The following is a 14,139-nucleotide window of genomic DNA, read 5'->3' on the forward strand; positions in this document are numbered from 1 at the left end:
ACAATGATGATGACGAAGACGATGTTGATATTTAGGTCCCATCTTTATTTTGTACAGCTCAAGGCAATACATGCAATGCTCCATCCTCTACTTTCTGCATAACACCCCTATAAGCTGGGTTGAGATGAGAGAAAGTGATTGATTTCATTATAATTTCTATAAATTGTACCCAGATGGAATCTCTTACAGTGCAGTATATATTGATTTACTTTGTATCAAATGTTTCCAAGGAGAAGATGATGCTTTGTCAGATTTTTACTTCCAGTTCTCAGTACATCTGCTTGACATACTTTAAAGAATATTTGGGGACTTCCGGTTTGTCGGCTTCGGAGGCGGTGGGGTTTCGCGATCTCTGCGATCCCCGCCGCGCTAGTCGCGCTTGGTTCCTCCGACCCAGACGGGTCCGGAGGATAAGGTTGCCCGTAGAGGCAACCGAAGATAGGGAGGATCCGGACAAGGGGTTGGGGTATTCGCAGACCCCTTCCCCACCCAGCACAACCTCCTTTTCTCAAGTCAGTCCAGCGGCGGTCAGCAATGGCCGCCACAAAGAAGTCAGCAACCGGATAAGATCGTGCTGGAGGAAGAAGGAGAAATTTTTGAAGCGAAAGTTATTTTGGCTGAACTGGGATTAGAGGATATATTTAACACCCTGAAATCTGAGATTTGGTTTTTGTTTGAAAGATACTTTGTTTCCAGAAGAGATTGGCAAGCAGCGAGTGAAAGTGTTTCAAGTGAAAGTTTACTCTCCTTCCACATGGAATTAACGAATGAATGCTGAAAATACTACTATTCTATAAAAGGTAAAAATCTAAAGCTTCTGGTTATAAATGGGAAGGAGAGGACAAAAGGAACATTTATACTAAGATTCTGTTGAAGGAGATGCCTGGAAGTTTTTAGAGATTGGAAGTTACTGCAATAAGAACTTAAAATACAGACTGGCTTTCTTTTTCTCCCTTTGCAACTGATTTTAACCCAGGAAGAAGGGAAGAACTTTGTGCTTTGTTTGGATTGTTTGGTGACTTTGGGACTTTGGGACTTGCTTTAAGCTTGGAAATATCTTTGGCTGTTTTAAGAAAAAGAAGAGGATTTACAATGATTTTATCTGCTGATGAACTGAGAGAGGAATATGGCAAAATAAAGAAAGATGATGCGGGCAAATTTTTTGCTTTTAGAAATGGCGCTTGCTACTTATCAGCAAATACAACAATTGATGGAAGAAGATGAAGAAGAAGAAGCCATCTTTAATGAACCCATAGAGGTGCTTAAGAAAGAAAGAAGAAAGAAAGGGGGAAAAAGGATATAAGACTTAAAAAAATATTTAAGAAAGAAGAAAATAAGATGCAAAATCAATATGAGGTTAGAAAGCAAAAGGAAGAGAAATGCAACAGAGAGGGGAAGTTAAGGTAAAAAGACCAGATGGGATAAGACAGGGGGAAGAAGGGGGGAAAGGCCACGAGGGCATTAAACAAGATGTGAAAAAGAAATGGTTTTTAGGGATAAAGGGTAATATAATTTGGTTTTAAAAGGATTCTGCAAGGTACATATGATAGTATTGTAGTATTTGTATTAAAAATAAAAAATTATAACTTTATAAGATCTGAGTAAAGACTAAAATATTAAAAGTTTAATAATGGCAGAATTTAAGATTTAATAAAATAAGGTTTAAAATATTTAGTTTAAATGTAGAGCTTAATTGATTATTGCGTGGATGTTAGTATGAATATATTATTGTGATACTTGCTTTTGAAATAGATAATTGAAATGTTATGAGATTTAATGTTTGATGATATATTTAATTATGTTATGGATTCACTATTTTTTTCTTTTTTCTTTTGTAAGTAGTATGTACTAAGCAGAATCAAATAGGGAATTTGGAGTTACCTTAAATGTTAATTTAGAGGTGTGATGGAAAGGCATCATACTTTGATTTGTGATTTCAGGAGAAATTTTTTTATTTTACTATGGGGAATGAAATATATAGATAATTGGAAAATAATGGACAAAGGATAGAAATATAATGATTTAAATTAAGTTAATAAACAAAATAGAATTAAGAAGAGAGGAAAGCGGGGAGAAGTTATAAAGAAATTACAGAATGGTAATTAAGATAGGTAATGGCATATAAGATGAATATGAATTTAATTGAAGTCCATACAAAGAGTGGTAATCCAGGGCCAAGCTACTTTTTTGAAAAAGAAGTTTTACTTTATGTGTTTTGTGTGTTTCTGTTTATGTGAGAGCTGGTAAAACCTTGGAGGAAAGCGGGAGGAGAATAATTGTAAATAAGACAGAGGGAAATATGAATATGATGATTAAATTTAATGAGAAGAAATATTAAAATCACATTGTATAAAATATTGTATTATCTGCCTTGTAAAAATTCACAAGGGAAAGAGGTTTAATGTGTATAAGGTTTATGTTTTGTTTGTCTTTAAAAGCTAATAAAAACTTGTTTAAAAAAAAAAAAGAATATTTGGTAGCCAACGCATATACAATTGCTCTCCCCTCCCTCCGTTACCTTACTTGTGAACAGTGATGGGATTCAATTTTTTTTTTACTACCAATTCTGTGGGCGTGGCAGGGGAAGGATCCTGCAAAATCCCCATTCCCTCCCCAACTAACCTGCTTTCCAGCTCTGTTCTCCTGTGCAGGGTAACCAAAGAAGACCAACCGATCAGCTGGGACTCCATGGGAGGCAGAGAATAGATGGGGGCGGGCCAGTCAAAGGTGGTATTTGCCAGTTCTCCAAACTACTACAAATTTCTGCTACTGGTTCTCCAGAACTGGTCAGAACCTGCTGAAGACCACCTCTGCTTGTGAGACTAGAATTGAAATCCGTCACAAGGACCTAGACTGGGCAGGTGCTTTTATCGTTCCCCAGCTTAACCTCCAGTTACTGGACCTCCTGATTCATGTAAAAACTAAAGTTAACCTGGGAATCAGAGTTTAGCATTATATTCAATGCCCTGGCCCAGTGTCTGGCTTGTCATTCAGAGATACGTGATCATAACAGTATTGTGCTGGCAGATGACACAGACCTATTATTTTTTAATTCCAATTCATCTCCTTGTGCAAACAGGCATAAAATTACAACCTTCCACCCAGCATGTCTTATTGATTTCCAATTGGCACAGTATGCCAGATGTTGTTTGGTTGTTTGCTTTGACCTCCACTAGTGACACGGAGAGCTTTTCAGCTTGGCCGCTTAGGGTTTTCTCAGCAGGGAAGCCCCACCTTTGGCTGGAGGCTTCTAAGTGGATCCCATATGTTGGGTGGTGGGAGGGCCTGGCTGATGGGAATTAACTCCGAAGGGGCTTCCTTGCGTTATGGCTTGAGCTGGCCCAGAAAGTATTATACATGCTTCCAATCTAATTAAATATTTTTGCCTTCTACTGATGAAAAAAAGAAAACAAAGACAAGGAAGGAAGGAAGGAAGGAAGGAAGGAAGGAAGGAAGGAAGGAAGGAAGGAAGGAAGGAAGGAAGGAAGGAAGGAAGGAAGGAAGGAAGGAAGCAGGGTACCCCATTTGCAAGTGGTTAGATAAAGTTGATCCTGAAGTCAAAAGGGCATGTTTAGTAAGCTTCTATTGGACCAAACCAGTTATCTAAATAATATTTGATTGCTTTATGAATTACACAGTTGGTCCAACTTTGAGTTATTTCATTTACAGAGAAGCTGTACAAATGGACATGTAAATATTAGTAAATAGAAAGTAAATATTGATTTTCAGCAGAAGAACAGCAATAACAATAACAATAACAATAACAATAACAATAACAATAACAATAACAATAACAATAATAATAATAATAATAATAATAATAATAATAATAATAATAATAATAATAATAATAGAATCATCAAGAAAGAAATGGAAGGTTTAATACTTGCTGCTCAAGAACTACAAACTAATGCCATGAAAGTGAAGATACAAAAATCTACTGACAATCCAAACTGCCAACTCTGCAATGACAAAAGTTGAAACTGTTTCACCCTTAATATGTGAGTGCAGCAAAATCGCACAAACTGACTACAAAGCTAGACAAGATCAAGTTGCTAAATTAATCCACTGGTCCTTATGTAAAAAATATGCCCTACCTGTATCTGAAAAGTCATGGGAACATAAAATGGAAAAAGTTGTCAAAAATGTAATGGTGAAGAATTTGTGAGACTTTCGAATACTGACAGATGGCCATTTGGAACACAACATGCCAGATATTACAGTTGTCAAGGGCCAAAGCATACAATTTATTGATATCGCTGTACCAGGAGACGCCAGAGTCAAAGACAAAGAACTGGAAAAAATAATGAAATATCACAACCTGGCCATTGAAACTACACGGTTATGGATGAAACATGTAACAGTGATAGCCATTGTCAACAGGGCACTTGGTACCATGTCCAAGAATTTTAGAAAACACATCAAGAAATTGCAGCTTCTTGCAATAACACCAGCGGAGCTGCAAAAGACTGTGCTTCTCGGAACAACATATGTTTTATTTAAGAAGATATTTGGTTGATACCTAAGACGCTGGCAGCAACTTGTATCAACCATCAGAGCCAGTCAGTGATATATGTGATGCATTTTTAAATGTTCAGTTGACTGAATTTCATGTTTAATGAATAAAAGTTAATAATAATAATGATGATGATGATGAAGATGATGATGAGTATCCTGACATTGCAAAAAAACCACTCTAGTCAGAACTGCCTATATACTCAGATGTTACCTTAACAGGTCTTAGTTCCTGGGCTAAGTCTTGAACTGTTTTTACCTGTCCCAGACTGTGAATCGAATTGAAAGTTAAATATTAAATAATAATAGAAATAAAGACCTGTCCATTGAACTGAGGGATGATGGCACTTTGTTGTTGAGAGATGAATGCAGCCTTTCTTAATGCAGCATCATTTTCAATATTTCTCCTTCGCATTCACGCACAATCGCAGCACTTCAGCCCAAGTTAAAACTTTTTAAGCAGCCCTGGTAAGTGCAGCAGGTGCTTAACTTATTCCTGTTTTGCTTTTAATGGTTTAATTGGTCTGGTTCTGAACCACAAAACACTGTCAGCACTGAGTCCCTGTTTAATTCTGCCTGGATTAAGCATGGTTTCTTTAACATAATTTAAAATTTTGCATGAAATTGCTATAAGGGAAACTAAAAAATTAATTCGGTGATTTGAACAATGTTTTGCTGGTTTCTATAAGGACCAAAGTTGCTATGTAAGAACAACTTGGTATTACTTGTGAATTCACAAAAATGCATGTAACCAATATATACTTAACCAAGTGTTGGCTCCTTAGTTCAAATCCACTTATGAAAGGTTCAGAATATACAGATTCCCATTATAGTATCTTGGTCAAAATTTCAATATACTAATCTAAAGAATCCATAAATCTTTATGCCAGGAGAGTTCCAGCAAGGCTTTACGGCAGTGCCCCCCAACCTTTTTTGTGCCACGGCCCGGTACCAGCATCACAAAATGATCCGCGGCCCGGTACCGGCATCAGCACGCATGACAAGGCAAGGCGAGCCGAGCGACTGGCCAGCCAGCCGTCCCCCGCTTCTCCCCGCCACCTTCAACTCCTCCTTTGTACCTTTGTCGATGGGCTTCGGGACGGCTTTGGGACGGTCGCTCGGCTCGCCTTGCCTTGGGTGCTGAAAGAATCCTCGCGCCTTAGTTTCATTCGAAGCCGCCTCCCCCTTTGATGAAACTAAGGCGCGAGGATTCCTTCAGGACCCAAACACCACTTTCCAACCGGAAAAGCTCACCCGGAAGCACTTTCTCATCGAAACACTTTCTCATCGCCCAGCAAACCGGCGGCCCGATAGAAAATGTTCCATGGACCGGTACCGGTCCGGGGCCCGGTGGTTGGGGACCCCTGCTTTACGGTATCACTTCTTTGGCCAGTGCAGCTAAGCAATGTTTTGGGCTGGCAGCCCTATGGACACTGAATTCCAGAAGAGGTTCTGGTATCTGGGATTAATTTAAACTTTGCATTGTTTGATCTATGTTGCCCTGCATTTTAACTCTGGGGAATTATCTGGATGATACCAACTAACCCTTCTGTGGTATTCTCAAAACCCACTAACCCCACTGTCAACCCAGTTAAGTATGTTTTGGGAACAGATCCACTGTATTGTTTTTCTTAGTGGATCTGATCTAGTGCTCCTTCTTGCTTTACTGCTTACAGGAGGAAGTTTTCATTCTAGAAATAGTCCCTTCGTTAGCCAAGTTTGTTCACTGTAGATATATTTTTGAGAATTTTGGAAGAGTTTGAAAAACTGGAAAGTAAAATCCCTAATTAATTATCTTTCTGGTTTGCAGCCATGTACGAAGATTGCAGCGCATTAGAACAGAATGCTGGCTGCTTCCTGAAGCATCGCTTGATTTAAGATTAATGAAGAGCTGTTGAGGTCAGGCTTACAAATGTAAAACCATCTGCAGCCTCTCTTGGGGTTTAGGACCTGCCGCAGAGTAATTTTATAAAAAAAAAAAAAAAACAGGTGCTCATTTGATTTATTTATTTATTTTTATATATTTTTTGCTGAAAACCTAACTTCCTCAAAAATGGCTTTGGCTAATTATTAGCATTATTGGATGGGTCCTTATTGGTATTTTAATTGTGCCATTTTGTTTTAAAAGGACATACATGAAAATGTGGGTAGAGCTACCTACACAGATACTTATTTTTCTGGCTATGGATGATATGAAGTCTAGCCAAACATACCTGAAGGGTGCTACCTTGGAGAATGTTGCGTTAGCCCAGTGATGTTTGAAGACAGAGAAAGAAAGAGAAATGATTAATGAATTGATAAGACAGACAGACAGATAAATATATGATTAATGAATTGATAAGACAGACAGACAGATAAATATCGTGTATCTCACATAATAAGGCCGGGCCTTATTTTTTTTTGAGCCCCGAAAAAACGGCTAGGCCGTCTTTTCGGGGTGACTTAATTCCCCCTTGCATCCTCGCCAACAGCCGCTCCTAACGGGTAATCATGGCGAAGCGCAGAGAGCTCCCTACTCCCACCTTGCTGCAGACACCTTTGGCACCCGCCGCTGTTGCTTTCCCTTCTGCCCATTCAGCCACCACGTTTGGAGCTCGCGCCCATGTTTGGAGTGCCGCCACCATTTGGAGCTCCAAACGCGGAAGTGGCAGCTCCAAACATGACGGCGGGCGATCTTTTTATTTTGGTCCGCGTGAAGTTCAGAGCGAGCAAGAGAGGGAGACTGCGATGCCTCCATCCGAGATGGCAACCTCACTAGTGGATCACAACGTGGCTGGAAGCCCGAATCGGCGGGATACGATGGCAATCTTTTGGAGCGAGAGGAAAGGGAGAGAAGAGTTGCGAGGCGTAATTTGCAGGAGGAAGTGGGTGTACCCCACGGCAGGGAGCCCAAGGAAGAAGGGCCGTAGGCAACGGAGAGCGTCCCGTAGCTCCAGAAGCAGCCTAGAGACACGCCCGGGAAGAGGCGCAGATGCTGCCTTGTAGTCCCCAAACCAACTCCAAACGCGAACGGGTTCCAAACGCGAAGCTGGTCGCTAAAGAGACAGAAAGCAGCAAGGGCGCCAGGTGGAAAGGACAGGGTCACGATCACACGGAGATGCCCAGAGAGCATAACTAAAGGCGGCGCACGCAGTTGGTTTGGGGACTACAAGATAGATGATAAATGGATGGAGAGAGAGAGAGAGAGAGAGAGAGAGAGAGAGAGAGAGATAAATAGTTGTAGAGTCCTTGGTATACTTTGAGCATGGTTATTTTCTTGCAGACTTTCATTATCAAACTAGGTAACATCATTTGTGCTAGAAGGGTGTGGGATTTGCTATCTATTTTTGTATACCAGTACTAGTGACTCAGAGGTGGGATTCAGCAGGTTCTGACCAGTTCTGGAGAACCGGTAGCGGAAATTTTGAGTAGTTCGGAGAACTGCAAATACCACCTCTGACTGGAGTGACTTGCTCTGCCAGTGTCGTTGGGAGTGTTCTTGGTGGTTCGTTGATCGGGCTGTTGTTTGCTGTTAGCTTGTTTGTCTGCGTTGGTAGTTGTTTGACTGGGGTAAAGTTTACTTTTTGACTTTTGATCCAGTGTTAATCTTGGTGATAATCTCTGCTCATCTGGGTGTTGATTGCTAGCGGGAGATGTTTTGATCTTTTTGTTTCCTTTTTGACTTTTTTGATTCTCTTTTGAATGGTATGTAGAAGCTGATTATCTCACTGTGCCTGTTGATGGCAGATTTGTCTGAGCGCCAGGAATTTGGTAACATTTTTGGAGTTGGCTTGGTCTAGGATGGTCACCCTTTCCAGTTAAAACTACAGTTAAGTCCGTCCATGTATTGTGAAATTAAGCAGTTTTCCTCATTCACTATGCTGATAGTTTGTGCTTTGCTAATCTTCTGCAGAGGGGAAACAGGAATTATCTGTTCTATAACATTCAGTATAAGGACTGAAATAACCTTACCAGACTTCTGTAAACTGTCCTGCATAGTGGCTGTTACACTGTATGCTGTAGATGCACAATCCATAACTCAAAACCTGCACTAGGAACAAAGCCTCGCCTTCAAAGATTTTTAGAATCCTTGTAGGGATGTCAATCATTAGGGGGAAATGCTATTCTGGAGGGCAGGCACCTCAACAGAGAAGGCATGCTTCTGGGGTCCCCCTAGGTGACCTGGTTTAAATGAGGAGATCCATGCGCCCCCACTCTGCCTGATCTCACTGGAAAGCCAGAAATGATTGGAGACAGGCAGTCCTTCAAACAACCAAGTCCTGTGCTATGCAAGGCTTTTCAGGTGGCAATACTTTAAATGCTAATTTGCCTAGGTAGACTGTGATGACTCTTTCCTTCCTACGTGCTTGAAAGACTCTATTCATTATTTTTGTTTTCTTTCATTCAATCATGTAAGATTCTCAAAGACCGCCTGGACAAGTTCCTGCATTTTTTTTCTGGCAAGTTTTTTAAAGAAGTGATTTGCCATTGCCTCCTTCCTAGGGCTTAGTGATAGTGACTGGCCCAAGGTTAGTCAGCTGGCTTTGTGCCTATCCGGATTAGAACTCACTATCTCTTAGCCTTAAAGACTGGTGCTTATTGTCCTCATTATTTAGCACTTTTCAATCCCTTTCCCCTTACTTCACAGTGGTCAAATTGATATCCACAGATTTTATTTATGTGTTTATTAAATTGATATGCCATCCATTTCCCAATAGAGCAACTCTGGGGTTTTCCAAATGGTCTCCCATTTGCTCATTAAATGTGACTGCCACTGATACACTGAAGCTGCACCATGCACCCATAAATATATCTTAGCTTATTGATCAAGGATGCTGCTATGGTAGCAATAAATAATTTGTAAATCTTATTCCATTAAAAAAAAAATCAGCTTCCTAGTGCTTTAATGAGTGAGAAATGTGTATGTGTGTGTGTATTCTTCTATGGAAGTCAACTTTAGAACTAAGGACAGCTGAAATGTTATAACAAGATTTCCTATAGTTATATTGACATGTGGAAAAAAAAAAGAGCTGGCAGATCATCAGTAGACTGAATTCCAGAGTTGCGATAATACATCCATTTAAAACAAGTCTCAGAAATTACTTGTTTCTCATTTTGGTTTTTCTGATCAAAGCCTTCTAACTTTTACATCGTCAAACTGGACAAAATGTACCCCTTGGTTGCAGTTGTGTTTTTTTCATTGCTGAAAGCCGGTGTGTGTGTGTGTGTGTGTGTGTGTGTGCTGGGGAAGAGTCCAAGGCATCGAAAGAACTCTTGGCAAATAACATGCTTGACTTGTTGGGTTGATATTGTAATATTTTCTGAAGAATAAAGTTTCACAGCTCAGAAAACAAGTCTTTTCATTCTTGCCATTCTCAGCAGCTGAGAACTCATTCTGCATAGGTTGCATGCTTAATTAGCAGTCCTTCTGTAAGTGTCTGCAATTAGCACCACAATGATTAATAAAAGAACATCTTTAAGGCTCCGTTTAGCCAGCAGAAATGCAAAATCAGGAATAACTAATGCATCATTAATAAATCATGGCTGATTAGCTAATCTGTTGATTACAAACACATTTAGAGCTCAGATTCCCACCTGTGTTGGGCATCTCCAGCCTCCTCCTCCTGGCCCATCTCTACCCCAGACCTCTGCTGTCTGGAACATAATTTGAGACAAACAAAATAAATAAATTATGCCAAAACAAAAATTGCACCAGAAAGGTGGGGGAAAGCTGCATTCAACAGCAAATATGTTAGTTTCATGATGAAATTTGTGATGGGAAAATACTTATTAGGCCTGGGTGATTATTTATTCCCATAGGAAACAAAATGCTACCACTTATTTGTTAGGTTTGGACAAATGAACAGAATAATTGCCTTCTTAATGCAGCTCCAGGAATCCTACACACCTTTCACATAGGTGAATTATAAGCAGAAACACACAGCCTCCAACAATGATTAATTTTACTAGCCACAATCTCTCAGGGATTTGGTTTTCTTTTTCCACTTCCTCCAAAGCAGATCTGCTCCTTGTCTTCACTGCCATCAACTAATAAGGATACAGCTGAGACAAGGATATTTGCAGGGTCTGGTCAAAAAAGTCAAGATGGCAGCTACAATGGTTCAACTGAAGCTCCACCTCTTCCATATAAAAAACAGGTAATGTTTCAGTCAAGCATCAGGGCCACCATTTTTATTTTTCAGAACACATCTTATGATTTCACTTGAGCTAGACACTCAGAAGTCAAACAGTGCTCCATCTAGTTGACAAATGGGATGGAAAAAGACATCATTGAATCAGTTCTGTCCTCTAACATCTGCAGGTCCTGGAGTTAAAATAAATAATCCCTTCACTTCCAAATTGCACAAAAAGGAAATGAAATAAATGGCTAAAATACCATCCTGCAATGCAGCAGTGGTTAGAATGCAGCACTGCAGGCTACTTCTGCTCACTGCTGGCTGCCAGCAATTTGGCAGTTCGGGTCTCACCGGCTCATGGTTGACTCAGCCTTCCATCCTTCCAAGGTCAGTAAAATGAGGATCCAAATTGTTAAGGGCCATATGCTGACTCTGTAAACCGCTTAGAGTGGGCTGTAAAGCACTGTGAAGCAATATATAAGTGCTATTGCTATTGCTATCCTAGCTTTTCAAAACGTGATGGATGCATGTCTCTGGCCTTTTTGTGTTTTGCCAAAAATGGTAAGAAGTTATAACTGTGAAATATTTGGCTAGCTAGAGTATGTACACAATGAGACAAGTTTGCAAGTTAGTAAAGTTCAATTCTATGTACAGTCCTTGTCTTTAGTTGGTTTGACACAGTTCTTAACAGACCCCCACATTCCTCATGGAAAACATTGTTTGTTACTTCTAAGAATTAGAAAAACCAATCAAAGATACTCTAATTACTGGAAATATTATTCAGAGAGTCCCTCCCTCCTTTTCCAAAAAGAGAGCCATCATTCTGCATTTATGACACTTAGTACTGGCACATTAACTTCTGCAGGCTGGTCTTTCTCCCACCATGTGTGGTTTATATAATTTTGTTGAATGAATGAATGAATGAATGAATGAATGAATGAATGAATGAATACTCATTGAGGTATCCAGGATATAGCGGAAGTGCTTTAGAAGGGGTTGTAAATAACATGTGAAACATGATTAGTGCAAAACAATAAAATACAATTGTAAAGGCCATTACCTCCACTTAACTGGAGTAGCTTAAGTCCCCTCAACACCACTACCATCACTCCAGGAAAAAAAAAAGAAATGTTTAAAAAAGGGAGGGAGGGGAGAAATCAGAAACGAGCTCACTAAGAGAGAACAGCCTGCTCTAAGCAAAGGTAGTGGTTCCATCTAGACCAGGAGTCTCAAACACAATTTACCTGGGGGCCACTGGAGGCAGAGTCTGGGTGAGGCTGGCCCGCATAATATTATACTTTATATTATACTTTATATTTATATTATACACTAATATTATACTTTCATATCATGGTGGGGGCCACAGGATATCGTCCTGCGGGCTGCAATTGGCCCGTGGGCCGCGAGAATGAGACCTCTGATCTAGACTAAGGATGAGCTGGATAGAACTTTGGTCAATTTCACTCCTGCATATAGCACTTGCAGCAGTTTTATCTGTACGTGTGGTGTTTCTTGACCTCAGCATCTTTAAGATATGTGGACTTCAACTGCCAGAATTCCCCAGTCAGCCATGGGGGGAAACACTAAGCTAATTACTATACGGGCAACCTTTTTTTCCTCTTAGAATGCAGTACTGCGGGCTAATTCTGCTGACTGCCGGCTGGCAGCATTTCGGCAGTTCCATCCTGACTGCCTCAAGCTTGATTCAGCCTTCCCGTCCTTTCCAAGATCGGTAAAACGAGGACCCAGATTGTTGGGGGCAACATGCTGATTCTGGAAACTACTCAGAAAGGGCTGTAATTAAAACACTGTGAAGCGGTATATACCTGTATGTCTGTTCTATTGCTATTCTTGCTCTCCTTGTCATACAATACGAGTTTTTAAAAGTTCCTTTCTACTATTGGTTGATCAGCCAACAGTTCAACATATCTACCACATGATGGCAGCAAAGTGTTAGAGTTGCTCCTCTTTCTTACATGCAAGCCCTAAAGTCCTTCTAAAGTGGGTGGGCTAAGGAGACTTGTGGACTTCAACTCCCAGAATTCCTCAGAGAATGGCTGAGGAATTCTGGGTGGCTGAGGAATTCTGGGAGTTGAAGTCCACAAGTCTTAAAGTTGCCGAGGTTGGAGACCCCTGGGCTAAGGCAAACAGGTGTTTCGTGTAGTCTTGTCCTCTAAAAACAGTGGGCCATCCTCACATTGGGACAAAGAGAATGTGTGTGTGTTTTCCCCCCAGAAACAGAGCAAAGAAACACATTGTCATTGTGTCATTGACACAAATATGATAATTGAACTGAAGGCAAGCAAGCAGAGAATTCAAAGACAAAATGAACAAAATAGAACTACAAAACCAAACCAGGGAATACTCACAAACCAAGGGACAAACAAAGACTTCTGTATAACCAAAAAAAGTGCAATTTAACCAAATAATAAATATAAGGTTGAAATGCAGTATTCTCAAATCCTAACAATCTTGAAAAAGTTGCACCAATAGTTTGCTTGAGCCAACAGCAGATCATGAACAATCCAACCCATACAGTGTCCAGGTTACATTTAATAATCTTGGACAAAAATGATAGATAAGACCTGGACAAAAGTAGAACAAACTGAACAACACAACGAAGTATTGTTGTTGTTTTAATGAGAAAGAGAGGCATATTTCAGAATCTGGAAAAATACTTACTGGAAGAGAGTGATTTAATATAGTAGCCTACTAATGAGAACAGAGAAGGAAGAAAAGATGCGTAAAGGAAAGAAGACGAAAAGATCCAAACAGTTTGTACCATAAACAGCTTCTTGAACCCATTTTGCCTCCTGGTAAGATTTTATTTACAGCAGCTGAAACTCAAGAGCCCATGGAACAGTATCTGGTAACTTTCTGCCAGTGGGAAAACAGGCTGTTCACAAGTTTTACAGAGTTTTTACTATTGCAAAATGATTGTTCTTTGTGTGATTAGGTTACGCTGCAAGTGAGTCAGAAATAAATAGACTCAACTGCCAGTTCTGTCAAATTAATGGGATAACACAGATCTAGAGCTGCTTTTAAACTGGTTCATAGTCCATTCATGGAATTATCTTAGGCTGGTGGTAAGGCTTTGGTGCAGGTTAGCCAGCCTAAGTATTAAGAAATTAAACCACTGTTTATTATTCTATCTTAATAAGACAAACTTTCTTGGCTATGTCCAAGAAACTAAAGTGTATTCTAGATAGCCATAAAAAGTGATCTTTATATATAGTTCTTCTACGGGCTTGGCCAGACAAAGTGTGAAAGAAAGCTACCAGACATAGATATTTCTCTGACTTTGTTCAATAGTCCTTTTATTGAAACTTAGCTAGAAACTGTAAAGAATACTGTTAAATTTTCTTGAATCACATATAAGCAACTCCTCATTAGCACAGAAACACTATTTGTGTGAAATAATGCACATGAGTTCTCAGATATTTGCTAGTCTACCTTCATAATCAACTGGCATAGGATTTTTTATGTTTTGTTTTTCTTGACTATTTCT

This window comes from Notechis scutatus, chromosome 4 (genome assembly GCF_049901735.1).
Source record: "Notechis scutatus isolate UNSWTSFEM ecotype Mainland chromosome 4, rNotScu1.2, whole genome shotgun sequence".
NCBI classification, from domain to species: Eukaryota; Metazoa; Chordata; class Lepidosauria; order Squamata; family Elapidae; genus Notechis; species Notechis scutatus.